Consider the following 25,959-nt stretch of genomic DNA (forward strand, 5'->3'; position numbering starts at 1 on the left):
ATATCGAGTCGTGGAAACAAATTGCATGGAAAGCTGTTTGAGGGGACCATCATAGTAACCATGAAATTTTGTTTTAGTATGGTTCCATGAGTCGATATCGAGTCATGGAACATCGACTCATGGAGGTTTCACTGTATTTCCACGCCAATTATGTTGAGCGGCGGTGTTGGGATCCAGCTCAGTATAACAGAGTAGCCTGACTTGCTTGCATCTGTAATCTGCAAACGAGGCGAAATTCACGGGTAAAGTTCAGTTTTTGGACCATGGCTACTACTCTACTACAATAGCACAAATTTCTCAATACCGACTGAAAGCATTTTCTGAGTTTCAGAGGTGCATATTTCACAATAAACATCCAATTGTGATATGAGGGTCACAAAACGAAAAATTCATCGCCTACACCAACTTTTTTTAGATGTTCTCTACCAATAACTGGATTTGTCCAAAACATGGGATAACAGGATTCTCGTTAGCTTGCTCTATATTATGCTCCGCTGTAGCATACAACTTCCAGTTGGACTTTCGATGCGCATCGGACGCAGCAGAGGCGCATAGCTGAATGGCTAGATAAGTAAGCGCCGACGAAACGAAACATGATTCTACCGGCGATTTATTAAATACCGGCTTGCTGCGATGCGCTCAGTTACCGGCAGAGTCTTGAGCGAAGCAGTCGTCGTCCGTCCGACGTAGTCGTTGTCGTTGTGGTGTGCTACCCCAAAGCCTTCAGGCAAACTCGTTCGTTGCTTGTGTCCAGTTTTCAGTGTCCAGCAGAATTCGGTGGAAGTGAATTTCTGTGGTGCAGTGTCTTTTATTCGAAGCTGAATAATTGCTGTGAAGAGGTACGTTTTTGTTGTAATCGCGATACATTGTTTGATCGTCATTGTTCTACGGGTCGAACTCTCGGTGAACTTTGCCCCCCGAAGAATACCTAATCGAAGAGTGCGGTGCGGACTTTGAGTTCCCTTGGCGTTCTGTATGTGATATCTTATCGTGCGGTCGTTCGTCATTTTGTTGTCGATTGGGCGAGGAATTTTTCCACACCTGGGAAGTGAGTTCGCGATCTAGTTTCGCGGTGCAATGCGTAATAACAACTGTTTAGACACGTCGTAATAAAGGGAGTGATGATAGGTTTGATGGGGTGCCCCTCGGTAGGCCATGACGTAGTTTCGCATAGATGGCTGCTGATTGGTCGAATCGAGGGGCTCGTCTCGTGAGGCGTTTTCTGAGATTCACCTTTCACTACTGGTGGAATGTAGTGCGTTGCCTGCCTGAAGGTGCTTTCGTTTTATTGGTGTGTTAGCACACTGACAGTTCTATCGCGGGATATGGTGCACATGCGCGTGTAGGGGTTTATGATGGAAGGATTGAAATAGCGATGGTTCTTGGAAAATCTTTAATATTTAGGCCTTTAGTTGAGCCCGTCGTAAATAAATTTAATAATAATAAAAAAACAAAATGGTAGAAATAAGGGACCATTCACAAATTTCATAACGCAGAAGAACGTGGGTGTTACAATCAGTACTGAATTCCCCAAAAAAAAAATTTGAAAAATTTTCATATAGTTTATTTTTACAGAAGTCTCCATTGGAATTTAAACATTTTTCTGTGTATTCTCAGAGTATTAAAATTAAACCGTATTACTGAAATACTTGACTTATATTGACATTGATGAAATAGAGCTCAAAATTTGATTTTTTTTATTTTTTTTATTATTTGTTATTAACAACACCAAACCAAAGCTTCTCATAAAAAGACAATCTGGAACTCCTTCCGCATCCTTTGTTGTGTGGGTATTCTGAACTTTTGCATGAAACGTATCACTGCCTTAAACGTGCGCAAAATGGATTCAAAAATACTAGGGAAAGAGCACCAATTTTCGACCCATTCATACGATTTTGGCCTAATTTGTATGAAAATCCGAAAGGTGGCACATATTTCTTGTAGTTTGGATATTAATGCTTTTCTCGTACTTAATAAAATTTCAAGACGTGTTCAGTTAGTGGTATTTAACAGACTGGACAAATCTTATGATTTGATTGTTGGTGGTTTATTGACAGGAAATTTTGCCCCTTTCAGCAAAAGGAAACAGAGGATTTTTTCCGGCATTCAAATAATAACTTCACAATTTTTACAGGTAATTTGCAAACAGTTTCTGCGAAGGACTTCTCCATGTAATTTGTTGACAGTTTTACAATGTCGTATCTCGGATTTCTCGAAAAGATTTTTCCAAGAATTATTTTAAACATACTGTTAGGAACTTGAGACTTTCCTAGGAAATAAATCGCCAAGTTATTCCATGAAATGCACTACTTTCAAATGCAACAATAGATCCTCAATAAGTTTTAAAATCATTTGATGAAAACAAAACTCAAACCCTATCCTTTGCATTCCACTAATGACTCATCCAAGAATTAATTTACACATTCATTAGATTTATTTTCAATTTCTCAGAAGATACTCAACGAATTGTATTCAAGAGTTCATCAAAAAGCTCGTCTAGATATACCATTGAAAATACTAAGCTCATTTTACCGGCATCCGTAAGAAATTCATCGTAATCTCAACAGCTGACCAGTTCTGTAGAATAAAATACAATTTTTCCGTTAAAATTTTAAGGATTCAGGTGATTTTTTACCGACAACTGTAAAAAGTTACCGCACTCCAGTGGTCACCAAACTGTGGCCCTCGAGAAGGTTTTGTGCGGCCCGTGAATGGATTTTGAATGTTAATGTGATGCGGCCCGCATGTTATAATTTTTATTTATGCTGGTGTTTAATCCTTTGCTCTTGCAACTTTGTTCTTGGAAAGTCAGTCATTGAAATCATGTAAAATGTTTCTGCGTTCAAGCATCTTCATGGCATAAGGAGTAATATGAAATTGACTTTGACTCATTCAAAGGTTCAAAGTTTCTGAAAAACCTGATTTTTCTTTTAGAATCTTGAAGGCACGGCTATGGGCCTGCAAAAAGTCTTTAAGTCTCTAAAAATCTCTCTTCTGAACATATTTAAGTTTACAAAATTGAACCAGGATCTTGGTCTTGCAGAGGTGTCCGCAGAATGCTGATTTTTTTTTTTAATTTTGACTTCAAAAATGACTTTTTCTGTAAAACTTTGAAAATTATGTTATTCGATTTTTTTTACTATAGATTGCTTTCTGAATTGCTGAGGAGCCCGAACGTAAAGAAATGTACAGTATTGGACAACACATCTGCAACTTTTTCGATCTTCCATACAAAATGGTCTACTTTTGTGGGATAAATCTCAGTTATTTATAGCCCGATATGAATAAAATTCACACAGCATGTCGGACGTTACTTAAGTGTCAACATATATTTTTAAGTATTTAAAACATTTACAAACAAATGAAAAATTATATGGATTTATCTCAAAATATAAGAGACCTACACAAGTATCTTCAGCATAATTGTTAAACTCATCTAAATGTACAACATTGCTGAAGATACTATCAATCTATTTGGTCAATTTTTTGGTTTGTGTGAATTTTGAAATTTATTATTGCTTTTAATTCGTAAAAGAAAATAAAAGTTACAAATATATATATTAGAATTCAAAATGTGTTAAAATTTGATATGAATCGATCCATAAAAAATAGATAAAAACCTCTAAAGTAGACCATTTTGTATCAGTGAGTAAATTGTCACCCAACACGAAGCAACAAAGACATTGTCACCTCCTATTCTTGTTGCAACAATTTTATTCCGCAACATGAGTTTGTTATCACCTGAACAGAATATGGCAAAGATCGATCACCACGTGCGCGGCGATTTTCTGGGCTTCGCTTTGCAATTTTCGAGAACTTTCTCCGTGTTGGTAAACATTGACACATTATCAAACAGCATCCATAAAACAAATTTGGTTTTGTGTTTAAATTTACTGATTAATCGCGAGTTGAGAAGGTTGCAACAATATTGCGCTCTGTGATTGTCATGACAATTCTGCTTTTTATTGTGTCCTTATCCGCAACAGTTGTGACAAACGGTTGTGAGCGAGCTTGCTTTGTTGTTTGTTTTTCGTCTATTTTGTTGATAATTTGATTCACTGTTTTGTATTATTAATCGAAAAAGTTGCAATTGCATTGTCCAATACGGCAAGAGACATATTGATCGTATTTGAGTTGAGTATAATAATAAAGCTCTGTTTCTAACTTTGAAAAAGTTTTTCAATGTGAGTTTTATCGTCATGAATTCTTTTGTATTAGCTAACATTGTTTATTAAAAACATAGCATTTTTTTTGTCACTTATATCTTTGCTTCCAAACCCCCTAGCTTTGATCATAAACATTGAACTCTCGTGCAAAATTCTGACACTGCTCATGAATTCAAAATGCACAATGCAGATAAAAACTCGAATAAACTACATCGAACTGTATTCAATTCATCTCACTCAAAATATATGAAACGTTAAACGTTCCAAAATAACTTTCGTAAATCTTTCGCATTGAAATATGTTGTGCATCTGCCATAATATCAAATGTTCATTGCGTGTTCAATTTTTAGCTCCTACGGGTTCAAATTTTTGAACTGATCAATGTTCAAGCCTATTTGATCCCTCGTTCAAAAATTTGAACTGGAACGCAAACTGAATGCGTTCAAATGCAACACTGGTATAAACAATGATTATCTTGGTTAGAACCTGGGAGGGAGAAACCGATACAAAATTCATGTACGTCATAAGGACTGTTCATTTAAGAAAGTGGACACCTAAATATTAGCATTTTGGTGTAAAAATTCCATAAAAACAAATAAAATTTTGTTTCAGTGTGATCTCAAGTGTTTATTTTGACAGCAGACAAAAGTTGACATAAAAAAATTATAAATTCTAAACGATGGGTCGAATTGACATGGCGACTCTCAATTTTTTTCTGCACAAATGGTGTACAGAAAAACTGCCGTTCCGAGATTTGGGTTAAATCGCGAAGTGTCCAAATTTAATTTTTTCAACGCTGTGGCCAAAACAGGTATTCCTGACGTCGTACGATACATCCCAACAGAAAAATTTGGGAAAAATGATTTGGTATGGCAAGCAATTTGCTCCTGCGGTATGAAAGTACTACATATTTCACGACGGGTTCAATCAACGGCGAAAATTACAGAACTGAATGCATTAAAAAATGGCTTCTGCCCATCTACTGAAAGCATACCATGCCTCCATTGTTTTTGCCAGACCTAGCATCGGCTCACTATGCTTCAGCTACTTTGGAGATGCTCAAGAAGGAATAAGTCGAATTTGTAGAAAAATGATCGAATCCATCAAATTGCTCAGAACTACGCCTCATTGAAACATATTGGGCAATAATCAAACGGCATCTTAAGAAGGATGGAAGAGAAGCAAGCTCCATCGATTTTTTGAAGAAAATGTGGTCAGCAGTTCAAAAAGCAGTTCCGAAAAGTTCCGAAAAAAGTTGTGCAGAATTTTATGGGAGGTATCAAAAGAAAAGAAAGAGCATTCTCCAGCAATGCTCAATAAATGTTCAAATTTATGTGAATTTGATCGAAATTACGTTGATTTCCATGTATTTTAGGTAAACTCATGAATTTGTTCGAAAATAAACAGTTTACTGTAAAAAACACGTGTCCACTTTCTTAAATGAACAGTCCTTAGTGAGCCGAGATTCTGCTGTCACGAACTGTCACTGTGAGCCCAGATCTTGAAGAATGGACTTGAAGGGAAATGAACTTGATAAAAGCGCGTAATTGATCAAAACAAATTTTTGCATTCCAACAAAGCTGACAACAGTCGGTTGAAAATCAATTCCTGCAACACCCAAAAGCAATGCCACGATAGTACCTTTTAATTTGATCGAATATAAAGTAATGAAACACGCATCTTTTTACTGTTTACCAATCATCATCAAAATTGAATGCACATAAAACTATGGCCCTTTTTCCAAATTTGTCCAGAAAGATCAAAGGTACACAATAAAAGAAAACTAGCGATTTTCCCCTAGCCTGCCTTGATTGTCGTTGGTGAGCGGGAGTTATCTTGCAATTTGGAAAAGTGTTGTGTCATATTTCGTGTGTAGTATCGGTGCCTCCCTCCCAGGTTAGAACCAACTTTAGTTTGGAACAAAACTGTTTTATATTGAAATAACGTCGTGATATCAGTTAGAAACAAGCAATTAAATTAGTTTGTTTCGAACAAAATTATTTCTTCCACACAACAAAATTGTGGTTAAAGCTAAGTATGCTGTTCAGCTCAAGAAAAGCAAAAATTTCTGCTCAAGAAATGGTCAAGAAATTTTCTACAGTGAGCTCCATTTGAATTGACATTTCTTTTCAACTGCGTACTGCGATCAAAGAAAAATGCTTTTCTTGAGCATTTTTTGCAAGAAATTTCCCACGCATCGAGATAGGCGATTACTTTTCTGTTGAAGTGCATACTTCCCATAAAAACAAAATTCAACCAAATTTTTGGTTGTTTAAAACTTGTCAATTTTTTTCCCCGTGTACGTATACACTGAAAGGGAAAGCATAGTAACGTTTACCATGTCGAGGGTCAAATTAAAACATTTTTACCACTGGATTTTGACAGCACATGTTATTTTATTATTGGTATAGTTACGCCATACCATCGTAAAATTTACTATGTGAGTTGTATCATAGTAAAATTTACCATGTTTATAATGATTTCATAAATATAGTGAGAACAACCCCCATGTTTAGTCGTACTGGAAATGCAGTTTAGTTATTTTGTTTTGTTTTATTTCATTTCATATTTTATTTCGTTATGATTGATTTGGAGGTTCATGTGATCAATAGAGAGTTTCTTTAGGAAAACAAATTTTTAATTAATTTTCAAATCTTGAAAACTATGCTATGGAAAGCCAAAGAAGCGTTGTTGGTAAAGTTGATGGCTCTGATCGATCCGGAAAACAAACGCAGAACGGAGTGCCATGTCAAATGCTAGCTCACCTGGCCGCCCCCGAAATTGAAATCGGTTCCGTTTTGAGGGACTGTCTATCTTTATATTTGGCGCTACTATCGGAATTAACGCGAATGGTCTGTACAGATACCGCACAACGCAACTACACTCATTAGAATTAGCTTGCTGTGTGTGCCAAATGCTGCACCTTCCACCTGTATTTTTCGTCAATCGACCAGGGTACGAGAAACATCTGCGAGGTGGGAACTTGTGGGAACTACGTCCATGTTCTAGAACAATTAGAAAGTCGAACAGTTCTCTCATAACCTGTGATCTCGCCCTAAAAGCCATTGGTAACCGAGTGTGTAGCTTCTTGTGACCGAGCAAACGAATGGATTTACACGTTATTAAACAATGCTACGATGAAAAGACGATCCTCCCTTATCTTCCAGTGGTGATAAGTTGCATCCTGGGCCATTCATTTGCTTAGAAACAAGGAGCTACACACTCGGTTACCAATGGCTTTTAGGGCGAGATCACAAATTATGCGAGAGTTGATCGCTAATTATCAAATTGAGGTATATCAAATTGAAACAGTTCGACGCAAGCTACATTAGGGCAAGCGAAGGAAAAAATATACGCGGATTGCAGTAGTGAAGTTGATGGGCTCTTCCGTCTATGGTCGATTGTTGAGGCTTGATTTTTTTTATCAGAATCAGTAGCTGCATTCCCATGCCTCCGTAAGGTATCATTGGTACTTATCCTGAATTTTTGTGAATTGCTTTCAATAAAACGTGCTAATTTACAATCAAAACTAGTCTGAAGCTGACACTTTTTGATATTTTCGATATATTTTTTTCCACTGTAGTTGACTATGATAAGTAGTTGAAGATACTATGCGCTTTGTCTTACATCCATGGTTATCCAAACTAAAACGTAGTGATAGCGAAAAAATGCATGCTTACTTCAACTATAGATTGAAATAGTAGAATTAAGCAAACGGTAATGGTTTGCAATACCACTCATTTTTTATCAGTGTATTTTCTCAGGTGGCGCATTTTCCTCCGCATAAAAATAAAAATGCAGATAAGCACGCATTTTTGAAAATTGATTTATTTACTCCAGAAAAAAATAAATTGATGGCTGATTTTACTATTTGATAGAAAACATGTTTGTCTATCAGATCATGATTTAAAACAAATATAATACAGTCGACTCTCCACACCTCGATATCTGTCCCTTTGTCGATGATTTTATAAGTCCCTTCAGTCTGTATACATTTTCACTCTCCATATCTTGATATCCTCCTTATCTCGATATCCCCATATCACGATGTGTTTCTGTTGATTTTTCGTTCTCAATTTTCTCTCCGTATGTCGATATGACCAATATCGAAGGTTACTAGACCAAAGCTTTGGGATTCAAAACAAATTAGGAGCGTAAAATGACGTCTGTTTGTGTATTACTTTCTTGGCAAATGAGTGTTTTTCAATCTAGTAGGTATTCATCAAAAAATTGTTCTTTGTCTCGATCTCTCCCTTTCTCGATGGTCCCTTCGATATCGAGATGTGGAGAGGCGAAGCTGAAATCGCTTCTTTCCTTAATAGGCACGTTATGCCCCAATTCCCCTGCGTTTCCACACATTATATAAAATTTAAATTATGGACACGCCTGACTGAACCAGGACATATGTACCCATAAAAGTATAACTGTCACATATGGAATTTGAACCCACACCGTTTTCATTGCAACATTCATGTTTTAACATACGCTTTACTAAACATGCATAGATTAGCAAACTTTGTGGGAAAATATGGAGTCAGTACCATATTAACACACCAAGGACGAAGCCTCAAAATCAGTTGGAACGCTATATTCAACCCACAATATCTCAGCTGTCCTAAGCCCGATTTCTAAAATTTTGGCACCTACAGAAATGTATGGGCTTCTAGATTCATGTCAAATTTTTGAAATATTTTTGGGAATAACTGTTTGATTTGTAGTACTTAAAACACCGGAGCAAGTCCTAAAAAAATGTCTAACCGGCAGTAATTTGTAGATAACTTAGAATTTATCGCGATAACCTATTTTTTTTTTTTTGTTTTTTACAAGGGGGAAATCTGCAAACAGATCCCCTGAGAAGATAACTCAGGGAATGCGGGGATGACGCACCAACGACGACCCGCTAAAACCAGCCTATGCACTGTGCTTGAGCAATTCATTTAGAATTGCTCAAGTGGTGAACAGTGCATCGACATGACCCTTGGACTCAGACCCTCATCTCCCCGGAACCACCTTACGGTATTTCTTCGGGAAGGGACCAGTGCATATAGCACAACACGTGTAGCAGAAGTAGCCTAGGCAAACTGCTTCTCCTAGCCGACTTAAACAATGTTACAAGGGACCAGCCTCGGCAGGGCTAATCCTCTGCAGCCAACTCTTGGTCGGCGCGCCATAGACGCTGCAATTCTAACATAATGTGAGTGACAGCCGTAGTTACTGCATTCCAGCACTCGGCATCCGCACACATTCTCTCTATAATATTGTCGGGGGACGTGTCCCCTCCGCATGTAGTGAGCATGCGACCTCTCACAACAATGAAACGGGGGCAACCGAACACGACATGCTCCGCTGTTTCCTCTACACCAGCACAATTGGGGCACGCAGGAGATTCTGAGTGCCCGAACCTATGCAGGTACTGTCTATAGCAACCATGTCCTGACAGAAACTGCGTCAGGTGGAAGTTCACTTCCCCATGGCTTCTACCATACCAATCTGACACATTTGGTATTAGTCGATGGGTCCATCTACCCTTAGTGGAGTTATCCCATTCCTGCTGCCAGCTTCTGAGCGTTTCCTCTTTACACGTGTCGCGGACTCCTCTGGTACCCCTTTGGTTGAAGCATTGAACATCTTCCTTGATGATGAGCCCAATGGGCGTCATCCCGGCTATGATGCACACGGCCTCTTTAGATACCGTCCGGTATGTACTTGCTACTCTTAAGCACATTATCCTGTACGTGCTTTCCAACCGCTTTAGGTTTCTGCTCGTTCTAAGCGCTTTTGACCAGATTGGTCCTCCATACCTTAGTATGGATAGCGCCACGCTTGCCAGCAGCTTGCGTTTGCTGGCAATTACAGCAGAGCTGTTAGACATCATCCTCGAAAGCGCCGCTATAGCCGTAGATGCCCTTTTACAGGCATATTCAACGTGGCTAGCGAAGCTCAGCTTGTCATCAATCATTACCCCAAGATGCCTAAGGGATCGTTTGGACTCTATGGTGCAATCACCTACCGAGATAAGCGCCCGTTGCTCGGACTTGCGGTTGTTGACCACCACCACCTCAGTCTTGTGACGGGCCAGTCCTAGTTTCCTAGACTTCATCCATTCCTCAACCAGGGAAATAGAGTGCGCTGCTGTCAACTCTACTTCCTCCATCGATTCACCATAGACCACTAGGGTGATATCGTCGGCGAAGCCAACAATCTTAACACCCGTCGGAAGGGGCAGCCTCAGTACGTCATCGTACATCGCATTCCATAACAGCGGGCCCAGGATTGAACCTTGAGGTACTCCCGCGGTAATTCGAACGCTTTTCTGCCCCTCCTCTGTGTCATACAGTAGAATCCTACCATCAAAATAGCTTTCTAGAAGCTTACACAACTGCACCGGTACCTTGAGGCGGTGAAGCGCGTGTGCTATTGCTTCCCAGCTTGCGCTGTTGAACGCATTCTTCACATCCAGAGTGACAACCGCGCAGTAACGGATGCCGCTCCTTTTATGCTCGATTGCCACCTCAGCTGTTTGAACGACCGACTGGATGGCGTCCAGAGTAGATTTACCTTTTCTGAATCCAAACTGGTTGTTGGACAGGCCGTCCGCACTCTCCGTATACGGTACTAGTCTGTTGAGAATCAACCTCTCCAATAACTTGCCCGTCGTATCTAGTAGACAGATAGGTCTATACGCCGACGGGTCACCTGGTGGTTTCCCCGCCTTTGGTAGTAGCACCAATTTCTGTCGCTTCCATACATCCGGGAAGATTCCTTGATCAATGCAGCGTTGCATCGTGGTTCTGAACATGTCCGGATCCGTGTTCACTGCCGCTTTTAAGGCAACATTCGGGATACCATCGGGTCCCGGTGCCTTGTTTGACGCGAATGATTTCACGACTTCTGCCAGCTCTTCGTTCGTCACTCTCGCCACTTCTTCTTCTTCTTCATCTGCCGCATACGGCGCTGGGGGCCATGGGCTTATGGGATGGTGCGGGAAAAGTACATCGATTATCGATCGCAGCAACTCGGGCGATTTCTCTTGGGGCGCTATGGCTCCTTTGGTCTTAGCCATTACCACTCTGTAGGCGTCACCCCATGGACTAGAATTGGCACTCTCGCATAGGCTTTCAAAGCATGCCCGTTTCCGACTCTTGATTTCCTTTTTGAGAGCCAACTTTGCCTCTCTGAATGCTGCACCGCGTTCCTCTCTTTGTGCTTCTGTGCGTGCGCGTTGCATTCTTCGTCTAGCCCGAAGGCAGATTGCTCGAAGATTTGCAATTGATTCGCACCACCAATACACCGGCGGCCTGTTCTCTCTAGGAGGGGCTTTTCTCGGCATGGAAGCATCACACGCTCGTGATATCATAGCAACTAGCTCTTCACCGTTTAGGTCCAGAGTGTTTCGTTCGCGCCTCAGGGCTTCAGTGAATACTTCGCCGTCGAAGCGCGCTGTTTTCCATCCTCGGGCTTGGGTCGAGTTACATCGCGCTGCCTTCCGCCCGCCTGGTATTATACTATAGCGAATCGATTGATGATCGCTATGAGTATAACCGTCATCAACGCGCCAGTTCATGGTACCTAAAAGGTTAGGACTACAAAACGTCACGTCGATAATCGATTCTGCACCATTTCTGCGGAAGGTACTCACTGTACCCACATTTGCCAGCTCTACATTTAAAGCGGCCAGGGATTCCAGCAATAGTTGGCCTCTTTGATTGGTGCAGCGGCTACCCCACTCCACTGCCCATGCATTAAAGTCGCCAGCTATCACTACTGGCTGCCGATTAGCTAGTTCGGCCATCATCCTGTCAACCATGTGGGAAAATTCCTCAATCGACCACCTTGGGGGCGCGTAACAACTGCAATAGAACACGCCGTTGATTTTTGCTATCGCAAAACCGTCATTTGAGCTAGAGACTACTTCTTGGATTGGGTATCGTCCTGTCGTCCCTATAGCTGCTAGCTGTTGAGACCTATCCGCCACCCAGTTCCCGTTGTTGGCTGGTATGCGGTATGGGTCCGATAGTAACACCACGTCAGTCTTGGTTTCCGAGACTGACTGCCAAAGCAGCTGCTGGGCTGCATCACAGTGGTTTAAATTTAACTGTGTTACTTCCGTTTTGGCTGCTTTGATACTCCGCTTGTGCCCGGACATTTGGGTCCGCCCGTTAAGTGTCCGTTGTCTGCTCTGTCGACACATATTAGGCACTTAGCGATTTGCTTACAATCGCTTGCCCTATGGCCTTCAGCGCCGCATTTTCTGCACATCTTACTTCTGTCGGGACCATTGCAATTCCACGACTTATGGCCCTTCCCGAAACACTTGAAGCAAACTTCAGGAGGCTGTTGTATGCTCAGCCGGCAAACCGACCAGCCTACCTTGAGTATGCCCAAGTTCTTCGCTTTGTTGGCCTCTGCGACCGGCAGCCTGATCGCCGCCACCTGGGTGCCCTGCGGGCCCTTTCTAAGGTGGATGGCCTTACTGGCTATGTCGATGTCACACTGCTCTTTGAGGGCAGCCGAGACCTCCGCTGCATCGGTGACCTCATCCAGATTTTTACACTGGAGAGTCGCTTCAGCAGTAAGGGATCTTACATCAACCTCGTCACCAAGTACTTCTTGTGCCAGTTGCTTATAGACTGCACCCTTTTCCTTGGCGTCCTTCTTTAAGACTAGGATCATTTCACCAATCCTAGTTCGCCTTATGCTTCGCACGTCTGCGCCCAATGGCGATAGCTTCTCTGTGCTTCGCATCGCCTTCAGAACCTCGGCGTATTTTGCTTCCTCCGTTTTGATAACGAGGGCTTCGCCTAAATTCCTACGTTTCGCTGTTTTCGGTTTAGCGCTCTCCTTGGGCTCCGTTTTCGGTTTCCTCTGTTTTTTCTTATTTCCAACTCGTATCCACGGGTTGCTGTTGCCTTGCGCCCGTGGTTCCTGTGGATGCACTGCCTGGTTCCGGTTAACCCGTGGCTCCTTTTTCTTGGCTTTCTTGGCCTTAGGCTTGGTGTTGGCCTCTCCTTTGTTGCCATGTCCTCTTGATCGCGGTGCTTGGCTCGTGCCAGCTTTTCCGCTCTGGAGGACGGCCGCGTAGGTCACTTTTCCCTTAGCAACCATACGTCTTTTCGCCACGTATTCATCCCCGGAAGCTTCCCTCTTCCGCATCGCATATCGAATAATATCATCAGATATATTCGCGTTGCCTGTGAAGGAAAACACTTCGGTCTGACACGACCTAGTGTCTTTTTGGCCTTCTACCTTGCCAAGTTGTTCCTTGGCTTTCTCGTAGTCCTGCTTTGCAGCTAGGACTGATTGTCGCAATTTCAGTAGACTTGTTTTCAAGTCTTTGCTGATATTTGTTTTGCTCTTAACATACTCGATGATGACATCAAGTTGCTCAGCAGCTACCTGCATTTTAGGGAGGTACTCCCTATTGCGATCCATGGCCTCGATTAGTCCCGGGCCATCGGTCACCACACATGTTGCACTGGAGCGGCCAGTGCCTGCCGTCGTCACAGTATCTAGGCTTTTGCCCACACTGTTTTCAATAAAGTTGGTCGCCTCCTTCCTTGGCGGGAACCTTAGCCGGTTACTGATAGGTCCAGAAGCCTCTCCTTCACATTCCGCTGGTTGTTTGTTTTGGTTGATCATCTCTTATGGGTCCCCCTAAGAGCCGCTATCCATCTCCGCTGGAATAGTCGCCTTTATGATCCCATGGTTATCTATGCAAGCAGGGAGGCCATGCTAGGGTTGACATAGTCCTTTATGAGGTACTATGTTCAGAGCCAGATCGGCGCAGGTCAGGTAATGGCATCTGAGCCTACTCCCGCCCAGTTGGAACAACCAGGCGACGGATTTGGAACGTACTCTAAGGCCTGCCACGGTTTTACGGGACGGGGGCAGCCTGCGCCATTAACCCACTCGCCGTTTCGGGCCAGTGTCACCCGACCCTACTAAGGGAGTAGAATGTCGCCGCTGTCAGCCTCAAAGCATATTATCCAGTACATATACCGTTACTTGTCCTTTATCGTGCGCTGCCAGTATACATAATTGGGGCCGTACTGGCGTTGGTCCCAATGTGCTCGAAGCACTCCTACTCGTAATTCCATGCCTTGTCCGTTTGTATCGCGACCAGTATGCCATAATCAGGATCTCACTGGCATCAATCCTGATGTGCCGGTTGGCACTCCTGTTAGTTTGGGCTAGGGTACTTTAAGCGGCACCGGTCGCTGTGACAGAGTTGCATTCGGATTTTTGTGGTTTTTATGAAGGTTCATCAGAGCCCACTGCGAACTTCACCACATCCTGGGCAACTCCCCAACTCGCAGAGGTCCTGGGGGGGGTCCGTTAAGCCCCTGGACTTTCGTCCCTGCTGCCCCAACAAAAAAAAAAAACGCATAATGCGAAGCCATAAGGGTGAAAAATTTAAACTAATTTACAACATCCTTATAATCCCACCCTTATTTAGCCTCAGGTTTGAGACTGAAGAAGAGAAGCCGATTGTCTCGGAGAAGCACAAGGTCACCTGCACCATTGCTCCGGGTAGCACAGGAAGGGCACAATACTGTATAGGGCGCCCTGGTACTCCACAGGCTCCGTTTGCGGTTAGGTTTTTTTAGACCCCCCTAACCATTCATTCTTAGGCACGGTAAGCTTAAAGCGACATGAATTAGGGGTCACCTGTGAGATGGACTTTTACCACCGGAACAGGCAGTCCGTAGTGTTAATTCTTAGCCAATTGAAACAACCGCTACCGACACTACACGGCTATCTAGGCTGTTCGGGAAAAGGAAGTTAACATTGATGATTAACTCCTGACGTGCCCAAACAGCCGACGCGATAACCTATAGATTATTTTAATGTATGATGATCGTATTAGTGTAACCAAACAATTGGCATTGAATTGTTGATTGTTAGCCGTTCAAAGAACTACAATATATTCAAAAAACTACGTAGAATACAGAAAAAATGCATTTTCAACTATAACTTGAAATTTATCGCGATGACCCAATATTTTATGATCTTAAAATATTCTCATATTTAAGGCCATCAAATTTGCAGAACACTGATAATAAATTTCTGTTGAAAAAACTACAATATTTTCATAAAATATTGAAAAATATAGGAAAACACAGGTTTTCTACAGTAATTTCTTATTTCTTATTATTTAAAACTCTTTGTATGTTCATGAGAAACAAATTTCCGGAACATCGTTGATCGCTGTTTGTTTGAAGAACTACAATATATTCACAAAACTGCGTAGAATACAGAAAAAAATACATTTTCAATTATAACTTGAAATTTATCGCGATGACCCAAACACTTTATGATCTTAAAATAGACTCATATTCAAAGCCATCAAATTTGCAGAACACTGATAATGAATTTCTGTTGGAAAAACTACAATATTTTCACAAAATAGTGAAAAAAATCAGGAAAATACAGGTTTTCTACAGTAAATTCATATTTATCGCAATGACTCATCAGTTTTATAATTTTAAATTCTTTGTATGTTCATAAGAAATAAATTTTCTGAACATTGTTGATCGCTGTTTGTTCAAAGAACTACAATATATTCATAAAACTGCGTAGAATACAGAAAAAAAAAAATACATTTTCAACTATAACTTGAAATTTTTCGCGATGATCTAAACATTTTATGATCTTAAAATAGACTCATATTTAAGGCCATCAAATTTGCAGAACACTGATAATGAATTTCTGTACGGAAAAACTACAATATTTTCACAAAATAGTGAAAAATTCAGGAAAATACAGATTTTCTACGGTAATTTCATATTTATCGCAATGACTCATCAGTTTTATAATTTTAAACTCTTCGTATGTTCATGAGAAACAAATTTCCTGAACATCGTTGATCGCTGTTTGTTCAAAGAACTACAATACTTTCACAAAATCTTGTATAATACAGAAAATTCTGAAATTTCTTCTGCAAGTTATTGATTGTCTCTAGACCTTATCAATTTAAAGACAATGCTTCAATTGTTAGATATAAAAATAAACATATTTTAAAACATTGTTTTATATTTTTCAAAGAACTACAACATTTTCACAAAACTGTGAATAATACAGGAAAAATACGATCCTAAAACAGTTTGATTTTTTTTTGCAATGATCCATGGGTTTTGTGATTTTAAAATATTCTCATATTTAGGGTTGTCAAGTTTACACAACATGATCGATGAAATTTTATTGAAAGAACTACAATATTTTCACAAATTACTGTAAATACAAAAATATTCTGTTGCTACAGAAGTTTGAACATTTTATCATCTGTATAATTTTCTAAATTGTTGTAAATTTTCAAGAAAAATAAGTTTGCTCAAAAATCGTGTATAATACAGAAACATTTAAAATTTCTCCTGTAATTTTGAAATTGCCGCATTGGCTTATATTCTCCGCGGTTTAAAATTTTTCAGATTCTCATATAAATTGACAGAACGTATCAATACACAACAAACTTTGAATGACAAAATGTCGAAAGGAATAACACATCGAAAAGAAAACAATATCGATTTTTTTATTCTTTCGGAAGAGAATAATTCTTCCAAGATCATTTCGTTCTTTTCCAATTCCCACCTTTCGACGTTTTGTCCCTTCGACGTTTTGTCAGCCAACTGCAAATCACTGATTGCCTCCAGACCATATCATTTTAAGGGTTTGGAGCATACTCATATATAAAAGTAAATATATCTACAAAACATTTTTGGAGATTTCTAAAGAACTAAAACATCTACACAAAACTGTTGAAAATACCAGAAAAGTTAGATCGTAATAACAGCCTGAAATTGACCACAATGTTCCATGGATTTTATTATTTGAAAATGTTAAATAAAATGTTATCATTTAGAGTTGGCAAGCTTGTGTAAATTAACCGATGAAGTTTCGTGAGAAAACTTCAATATTTTCACAAAATACCATGTAATGCAAAAATATACTATTTCTGCCCTTGTTTTATATTTATCAAGATGGCTAATTGATTTTATTTTTCAAAACCGTTAAAAGTTTTGAAAAAAAAAAATTTCTCTACAATTATAATGGCTATTCGCTCTAAAAACTACAATATTTTCACAAAATCACGAATAATACAGAACAGTCTCTGACTATGGTTGCGTTTTCATAGTAGTTGTGTTTACGATTTGAAATTTTCTCAACGTAATATATATAAAAAATAGAGCAGTTATTATTCTGTTTCAAAGCACGACAAGCAGTTTACAAAATTGGTAATATAACAATTTCTATTTATTGATAATATTTGTACAAATCATATCAAATTATTATTATTTATTATAATAGAAATATATCAGATTTCCGTTGCAGTATAATAATTGTGACAAGGAGTTATCATTTTCACGATTTTATTATATTTTTTCATATAATAAACCATAAATTAACTGAGCAAATTTTATAGTTTCTCCAAAGCATTAAACCATTCTCAAAAAATTGTAAATAATACAGAAAAAATACCTTCAACAATCTTACTTCATATTTACCGCAATGACCCATAGATTTTGTGGTTTTAAACTATTCTCATATTTGAGAATTACAACTCAAGTTGTAGCTAATCCATTATTGTCGCAATGATATTGTTGACAGTTGTAGAGGAGCAACGCATACGGTAAGGTCACAACAGATATCATTTTTTAATCTACTAATAATAACGCAATTAATGATATTTTACTTACATGGATGACGGTGTTAAAAAAAGTGGATCGCTTCAACCCTAGTTTGTCCTTATTTGTAGATTCATGTGCGGTTATAGAAATGTGCTTGGAATCTATGGTTTGATTTGTAGTACTACAAACACTCATAAGTACATAACTTGAAACTTATCTAACAATGAAGTTCGAATTTATATTACCAAACATTTTTCATTGTAATTTGTACATTTAACGAATCACAACATATATATTAAACTGCGTAGCATATGTCAGAAAAAAAATAGTTTGAGCTATAGTTTAAAATAATCGCTATTACCCATGAATTTTACAATTTATAAATTTTCTCATATCTAGTGTAGTTTGATATTCATTGCGATGACGCATTGATTTTATTCATTCAAACCATTTTCATGTTCACGAGAAAATAATATAAATGAAAATTGATACGTGTTAGCTCAAAGAGCTAAAATACTTTCGTTAAATAATTTATTCAAAACTAAGAACTCTTTTGTAATTTAACAATTTTTGCAATGACTTATATTTTATGGTTCAAAAATTTTTCATAAAAAAAAAATAAGAAACATTTTTGATGCCATCCATCTAATAACCTATAATAAGAATTATGAATAAAAATATAAAGGTAAATATTTCAAATATGCAGTTTCCCTAATCACTGTCTCTTCTAGAGCTTGATTGAAAAACCGTTTTCATGCCACTTTTTCAAATCCATTTTTATTTTGTACTAATAGCACATACTTTTAACTACCATGTAGTAAGTTAAACAGAAAGAATCGATTCAACCAGCTTTACTTTAATAATATTTGAATATGACACATCTTCAAAAATCTGCTTCAAAATACTATCATTTTATTCTTAAAAGAACTACAATCACAATAGAATGTTGAATGCAGTAAAAAACTTTCTTTTCCTATTGCTATGGAAAACTTACAGATATTTTAATGTTTAACCACATCGTACTGTTTTCTATCACCGTAGTTTTCCTATTTCGCAGAGAAAAGAAATAGAGTACCATCTGTGCACCATATTCCCCTCATTTAAGGGAAGTAAGGTGTTCGAAGGTTCATTTTAAAATAACTATTGAGTCGATCAATACTTTTTTTATGTCACACTGTAGCTCCAAGTATAGATGATCAGCGTTAATATAGAAATTATTTGAAAAACTTTCATAAAAAATATACATGATATTGTGGAAATAATGTAGTTTTGAGCACACTTATTTTTATTGAAAATACACAACGATTTAGAAAATTTTATAGATGATAAAATTTTCAAACTTCAGTAGCAACAGAATATTTTCGTATTATATGGTAATTTGTGAAAATATTGTAGTTCTTTCAATAAAATTTCATCGATTATATTGTGAAAACTTGATAACCCTAAATATGACAATATTTAAAATCACAAAATCCATGTATCATTGCAATAAATTTCAAACTGTTGTTAGGATCGTAATTTCCCTGAATTATTCATAGTTTTGTGAAACTGTTGTAGTTCTTTAAAAAACATCAAAAATGTTCTGTAAATATATTTATTTTTATAACTTAAAATACTTCAAATCTTTTAATTGATCTAGAGGCAATCAATAAATTGCAGAAGAATTTCAAGAATTTTCTGTATTATACAAGACTTTGTGAATATATTGTAGTTCATTGAACAAGCAGCTATCAACGATGTTTAGCAAATTTGTTTCTCATGAACATACGAAGAGTTTAAAATTATAAAACTGATGAGTCATTGCGATAAATAAGAAATTACTGTAGAAAACCTATATTTTTCTGTATTTTTCAGTATTTTGTGAAAATATTGAAGTTTTCCGTACAGAAATTTATTTTCAGTGTTCTGCATATTTGATGACCTTAAATATGAGTCTATTTTAAGATCATAAAATGTTTGGGTCATCGCAATAAATTTCAAGTTATAGTTGAAAATGTATTTTTTCTGTATTCTACGCAGTTTTGTGAATATATTGCAGTTATTTGAATGGCTAACAATCAAAAATTCAATGCCAATTGTTTGGTTACGCTAATACAATCATCATACAATAAAAAAATCTGGAGGTAATCGCGATAAATTTCAAGTTGTGTACAGGCATTGGCAAAATTTCGTTTTTTTAGGGACTTGCTCCGGTGTTTTAAGTACTACAAATCAAACAGTAGTTTCCAAAAATATTTCAAAAATCTGACATGAATCTAGAAGCCCATACATTTCTGTAGGTGCCAAAATTTTGAAAATCGGACTTAGGACAGCCGAGATATAGTGGGTTGAATTTAGCGTTCCAACTGATTTTGAGGCTTCGTCGTCCGTGTAAGTGACGAATATCTTAGGCGGACAAGTGTTAAACAATTCTTCTTGCTGATCAATAGAAATGTACTAGAAAATTTAAACTGTAGGCGTTCTTTCTCAATGCCTATTTTTCCAAACGGGGCAGTTATGCTTTTATGGGTAGAACTGCCGAGTCTATAAAAACAGAGTTGCACAAAAGAGACTCCTTTGAATGATTGTTTTGTTTTGCTGGCCTGCTCGATAGGTATAAAATAGACGGATAGACAGATCGGGTTTCGTGGCCGTGCGGTTAGTTTTACCAAGGCATTTAGCCGCAGGGCCCAAGGCATTCAGAGTGCGGGTTCGATTCCTGCCTCAGACCGGAAAACTTTTCGAGAGGAATGTTCTGCGAGTGTGCCGCTGGGCGTTGCATGCTCATCCTTTGTTTAGTGTGGTGCTTCCTTCAAAGGGCAAACTGAGCCCACTGGAAGCATCAACGTGTCGGTGTCTTTCAAAAGGTAGATGACTATGGACAAATGTTAATCCTATGGGTCAATGAGATAATTATTACAAAAATCTCATAATCCAACATAAATTAATTTGACGCTGAATTTGCCAAGAAGAAATAATTTTCAAACCACACTGAATGTTAAGCAACAATGCTTCTACATCACTACAGAACAAAAATGATGGAGACGCATGGCATTCGTTGTTCTGCAGAGGGATAAACGACAGGAATTAAAACAACAAATTCACAGAATTCTATGAAAACAGTGCAATAGGTACATTTAGCCAGAGTCTAGTTTTCTCATACACGGTCAGTTCATGAAAGGATCCTGGAAATGGTAAATTTAGTGGTCACTCCTGGATTAGTTTTCCTGGGATACATTTAGCCAGAGTTGTCATTAATTTAAATAAATACGACCAAAATGCGGCTAATTTCGAGTTGCCGTTAATACAACAACAGATTAACCCGCAGTTCATATGGGAAAAGCTGCCGAAAAAAAAGGCTGTCGAAAATAGTCGCACAAACATGACAAATTCAAAGCGTTTCAAAAAAGTGTTTGACAACTCTGTCAGTGTGAATAAGGAGTGTATCGAAAAGTAGTCGCAAACTTTCAAAACAGTCTTAAAAATAATGGGTTAACTCTACAAACAATGTTTTGATCAGAAATGCTTTACAATGTATTTAAAAACGATGATGCGGTGATATTATTTCAAGAAAGTGGCATTTTGCATGATAATTTTGCAAATTACTAACAGATGTCGATGAAAAACTTGCACACCTCTGAAAAAATTGATTTGTTAATAAATGTGTTAAATTTTAAGAAAAAATGATGTTTGTTTATGCCAATATATTCTGTGCCACAACTCTTATGACATAGTGTAAACAATATTTTGAAAAATTCATTAACTAGCATTTAAGAGCAAATACAAAAATCGAAAAAAGTCGATTTTTAAGGACCTCGTTTTTCGATTTTTTCTTCCTACACGTTAATGCTAATATCGAACGATTGTAATGAACAAAAAATGGTTTTTTTGATTGGAAAAGTTTCTTTGCATATATATGAAGTAACGTAAGCAAAAAATGTTACTCTATATAATTACCGCTGCATTTGACAGAGCTTCAAAAGTTGATTGAATAAAAATGACTTTCTAAAACCGACCTTGTTCCAATTATGAGCTTTTTTAGAGCGATAATTTATTTTTTTGATTTTTTTTACGTGCTGTGTGAAGCAAACATATTTTCCTATAGAATAAGCTTTTCATCCTATTTTATTTGATATACATTTTGTTCAATACAAATCATCGAATCTTCAGAAGACACTTCAAAAATGTAATTTTGTGCAAGATTTTATTTTCCATGCTTTATAAACCTTGTTGTATTTATATAAAGACTGCATATTATTCAATATTTTTTAGTTGCTTTAATTTTTGATGACATGATGAAGATTTGCATGAAAAAAGCTTTCAAAAAGATGAACTAGGCTCTGAGATATACCGTTTTAAATGTTTGCGACTACTTTTCGATACACTCCTTAGATAGAGCGAGGGTTTTCAGCCTTTTTGGCTTGCGAAGCACTTGTTGAAATAAAATTGTTGCGCGGAGCACTCCGTTTGAAATCCGGATTGTGTTACACGCCTAAATGAACATTATAATTTCTACGAAAATCGTTAAGTAATATATGCATATGCATTTATATGAAACTATGCTGCTTCGAAAGCCGGACACTCGCCTTTTTATGGGTATTTTTGGGCCAAATTCCGTGTTTTGATTTGTAATTATGACGTCTGATGTTTCCTTCATCTATAAAAGTTGACAAAATAATATTTTTTTGTTGAATTAAGACTGGTGATTCGAAGCGCAAATCAAATAAACACGGTATTTGGTTTTACGACAAATAAATAAAAATTCTTGACTGTTGTTAGTTCGAACAACTGAGCGAGTTTCTGTGTCAAAATATTCCTTCTTCTTCGTTGTATCTGAATCGGAAATATTCATGATATTGATGAAACTCGTGAAGTATTCCTAAATAAACGATGTCAAAATTTCGATTATTTTCGAATTTTCATGCACTTAGATTTTTTCCTATGAAGATAAGTATTTCAAGGAAACTTTCAAAATATTCTGTCTGGGGAAATTGGATTTTTTTAACTTTTACAGCTGTTCTCCATATTAAATTGAGGAAACCCAAATTTTGCAGCTAAAACTGCCCCATTAAAAATAACGGAAAAATTTTCAACGACAGAATATTTTTAACCTTCCAATTACAAAATCTTAGCTCAAATGCTGATCGCAGGGCTGGTAGTAAGTCACTTTTTAGTGACTTGGTCACTTTTTTCGACCTGGTCACTAAAATGTCACTAAAGTCACTAAAATAGTGACATTTAGTGATGTAAAAATTTCCTGGGAAAAATTTTGGAGAAAATTCTGGCAAAACTTAGGAAGCGAAGAAGAAATTTTTGTCCGAAATATTTTGATAAATTTTGACACAAAGCAGGACTAATATCTAACAGACGTGCTGTATAAATTACCAGTGAACTTTCTGCAGTAATCTACGGCTATAGAAGGAATCCTAAACCTGCCTCCTGAAAGAATATCATCTAAACTCCACTGGCGAATAAGCCAAAGACGATTAGAAATAACAGCAAAAGTTCAAAAAGTTTGTCATAAACTCGTCCATGATTTTAATAGCGAGTACTAGTTTTGCTAGGAACCATTGCAGATATTAATTAGATATTCCAACATATAAACCATACATGTTTTCTTTGATTACCAACTGGCAGTTTTATACACGACTATGGTCAACTCTTTCTATACAAACAACACGTTACTATAGTGAATGCTTGAACATTAATCAGTTGTGTTCTAAAGTTACCGTTGTTTATTTGGAAGAAATGGTTTAATTTTACAGAAATTCTGTCGAAAATTTAGCTTGAGTTTTAATTTTTCGTTCGTTTTTGAACTTGTAATTCTGTAAGGATTTTTTTTTCAGAATACTTAGAAATAAATTCACGATTTTCACGATCTTCAACCAAAATTTTTCCACCGATTTATTCCACAGATTTGTTGAGAAATGCCTTTAGTGATTCGTTTTTGCATCTCTACTTCAAAATCTTCAATGAAATTTTGCCTGTAAGTTCATCATGAACAGGAATTATTCTAAACATTCTATCACGAGTACCGTAGTTCATGTATTTAATTTTTTTTTCGACTGAAATCAGAAATATAAAATAGTAACCTATATCAAGTTAATGATCGTCTCGTAAAAAAATGATATGTAAAATCTTCAATGTGCCATCATTTTGTCTCATTCCGGATAGCTTATTGCTTAAGATTTGAAATTACTGCAGTTCTTTACATTCTAAATTCACCCAATATGTAGATTGGCTACACATATAACGTATTTTCATTTCTAGTCATTTTAATGACTAATACTTGTAATTTTGAAGTCACTTCTAGGTCACTTTTTGGTCACTATTTTGATCATTTTGGTCACTAAAGTCACTATTATTTTGTTGTCTGACTGCTACCAGCCCTGTGATCGTTATACATAGTAAAAATATCCGAGGTACACAACAGTTCAATAAGGATTTTGACACCGTATATATAAGACTCGTAAAAAATGTGTTTCGTTATCCACCAATTTTCAAGAGCACAAAGCAAGAGGGCAGTGGTCTTAACTAAAAATGAAATCGATTGGTCGCAATCAATGAGTGTTTTGATCAAAGTTTCAGCTCGATCGTTTGTTTTGTTCTTTAAATTGAGGGGGTAAGAAGCAAAGTGGTGTAAGTGACATAAACCTAGTTTTGAGAAAATCGACTTTTAAGTTGAAATTTCCATTTCATTCAAATTGTTTGGCCGTCAAAATTCAATCTTCCAAAAAATTACGTTTTTTTTTTCTGTTGGACAAAAATTGCCTAAAAAATACCATTGGAAAGCTTGAAAGCAGTAAAATATTTCGGCATACTTCACTTAAAATTGACCAAAATGTCACTTGCACCAATTTGCGTTTGGGCCCCTAAACTCCTCAAAATTCTAAATGTGGCTTGGTTTGATATAATTGAAATAGTATTTTGAAACAAAAAAGTTGAGATATTTCTAGGTATTGGAACCGCAGAGCACCAGCCAAGGTTTCGCGAAGCATCAAGTGCTCCGTGGAGCACGACATGAAAACCGCTGAGATAGAGAATTCCCAAGCAACCAATGCACTATGGTCCAGGAAAAAGTGTTACGCGGAAAGATGCATTTTGAGCTTTAGAATGAACATTAGACAAAAACGGTCTTCTACAAAGTTGTTTGTATTAGTTAAGCCCTTTGTTTGGTTTTATTGAAATTTAGGGTGGACCACATTTTCATAGGAATTGTGTAACTAAGTTTTTTATTTGTAGAAATTTTATTATACATGCTTCAGCAAAGTTGTAGACCATTCAATTTCAAGCAACTTTGCCAAAAAAAAATTTTTTGTATCTCTTAATTGACCGATTTAGAGCTTTTTTCCTACGGTGACATAGGGTGGTCCGAACAAAACTGGTTTTCTGGCTCTAGAGTTTTCAATTAAAATTTCTCATCGAAGTAGTCTATGAAACACTTTTAGAACTTTGAAAAATGCGTAATTTGGTGAGTGAAGAAACTCGCTATCTCCTTCCGTTTAGGAGTTATTGTTGTTTTTCTCTCAAAAACATGCCTACTTTGATTGTGAATATCTCTGATTGGGGCAAACATTAAAAATATCTTTTGACGGCGTTCAAAAGACAAAATAAAATTAAACATTATATCAAAATAGAATACGTGAATTTTCCAACATCTGACATATTATTTTACTTTTTGAAATGCTACTGAATTAAAAAATTCCGTTTCAGTTGTTCTATCGCGCCAGCACACATTAATTTTATGCATCCATTCCACATCTACCGCGGGTTTTCCCTAACCTCTAAAACCCGATAACATTCTTTTCAATGCACTGCCGAAAAGCACGTCACACCGCCACGAGTGAGGAGGATAGGTGTGCAACAATTAGCTCTGAGTATAGCGTGCCCCCATCATCGTTGGGGCTTGGACTTCATTTTGGGAATCAATAATCCAATTCGCGATGGTGGCGGTGTTTTTGTGAGTGAGTGAGTCGCTACTCTTATCGATAATCCCGTTATCGCCAGTCAATTAATCACGCACGTATAAACAACCGGTCCCCGCGGGGCTTGGCCGTCTTCTCGCTTGCCAGTGCCCACTTAGTATCAAAAGTGTACGCGATCGATTCGGATCATGACTTTCGCGCCGTAGTAAACATTTAAAAGGGCTGAATCAGTGAGTGTGTTTCTCCGGTTGGAATCCATTCCCC

General features: G+C 37.6%; 1 protein-coding gene across 3 annotated transcripts in view; it reads left to right on the top strand.

Annotated features, from left to right (window-relative positions):
* Positions 1 to 628: 628 nt before the first annotated feature.
* The window catches only part of LOC5567639 (glycerol kinase), an 80,301-nt gene continuing 54,970 nt past the window's right edge, over positions 629 to 25,959 (top strand). Inside the window, exon 1 of one of the 3 annotated variants that reach the window (XM_001651782.2) lies at positions 629 to 839. The gene's annotated coding sequence lies outside the window, so the exon portion shown is untranslated. Of the gene's footprint in view, positions 840 to 962; positions 1,049 to 25,624; positions 25,926 to 25,959 lie in introns of those variants that run through there. The other 2 variants (XM_021855585.1, XM_021855586.1) reach the window with 2 other exon arrangements.

Source organism: Aedes aegypti, chromosome 3, assembly GCF_002204515.2.
Source record: "Aedes aegypti strain LVP_AGWG chromosome 3, AaegL5.0 Primary Assembly, whole genome shotgun sequence".
Classification (NCBI taxonomy): Eukaryota; Metazoa; Arthropoda; class Insecta; order Diptera; family Culicidae; genus Aedes; species Aedes aegypti.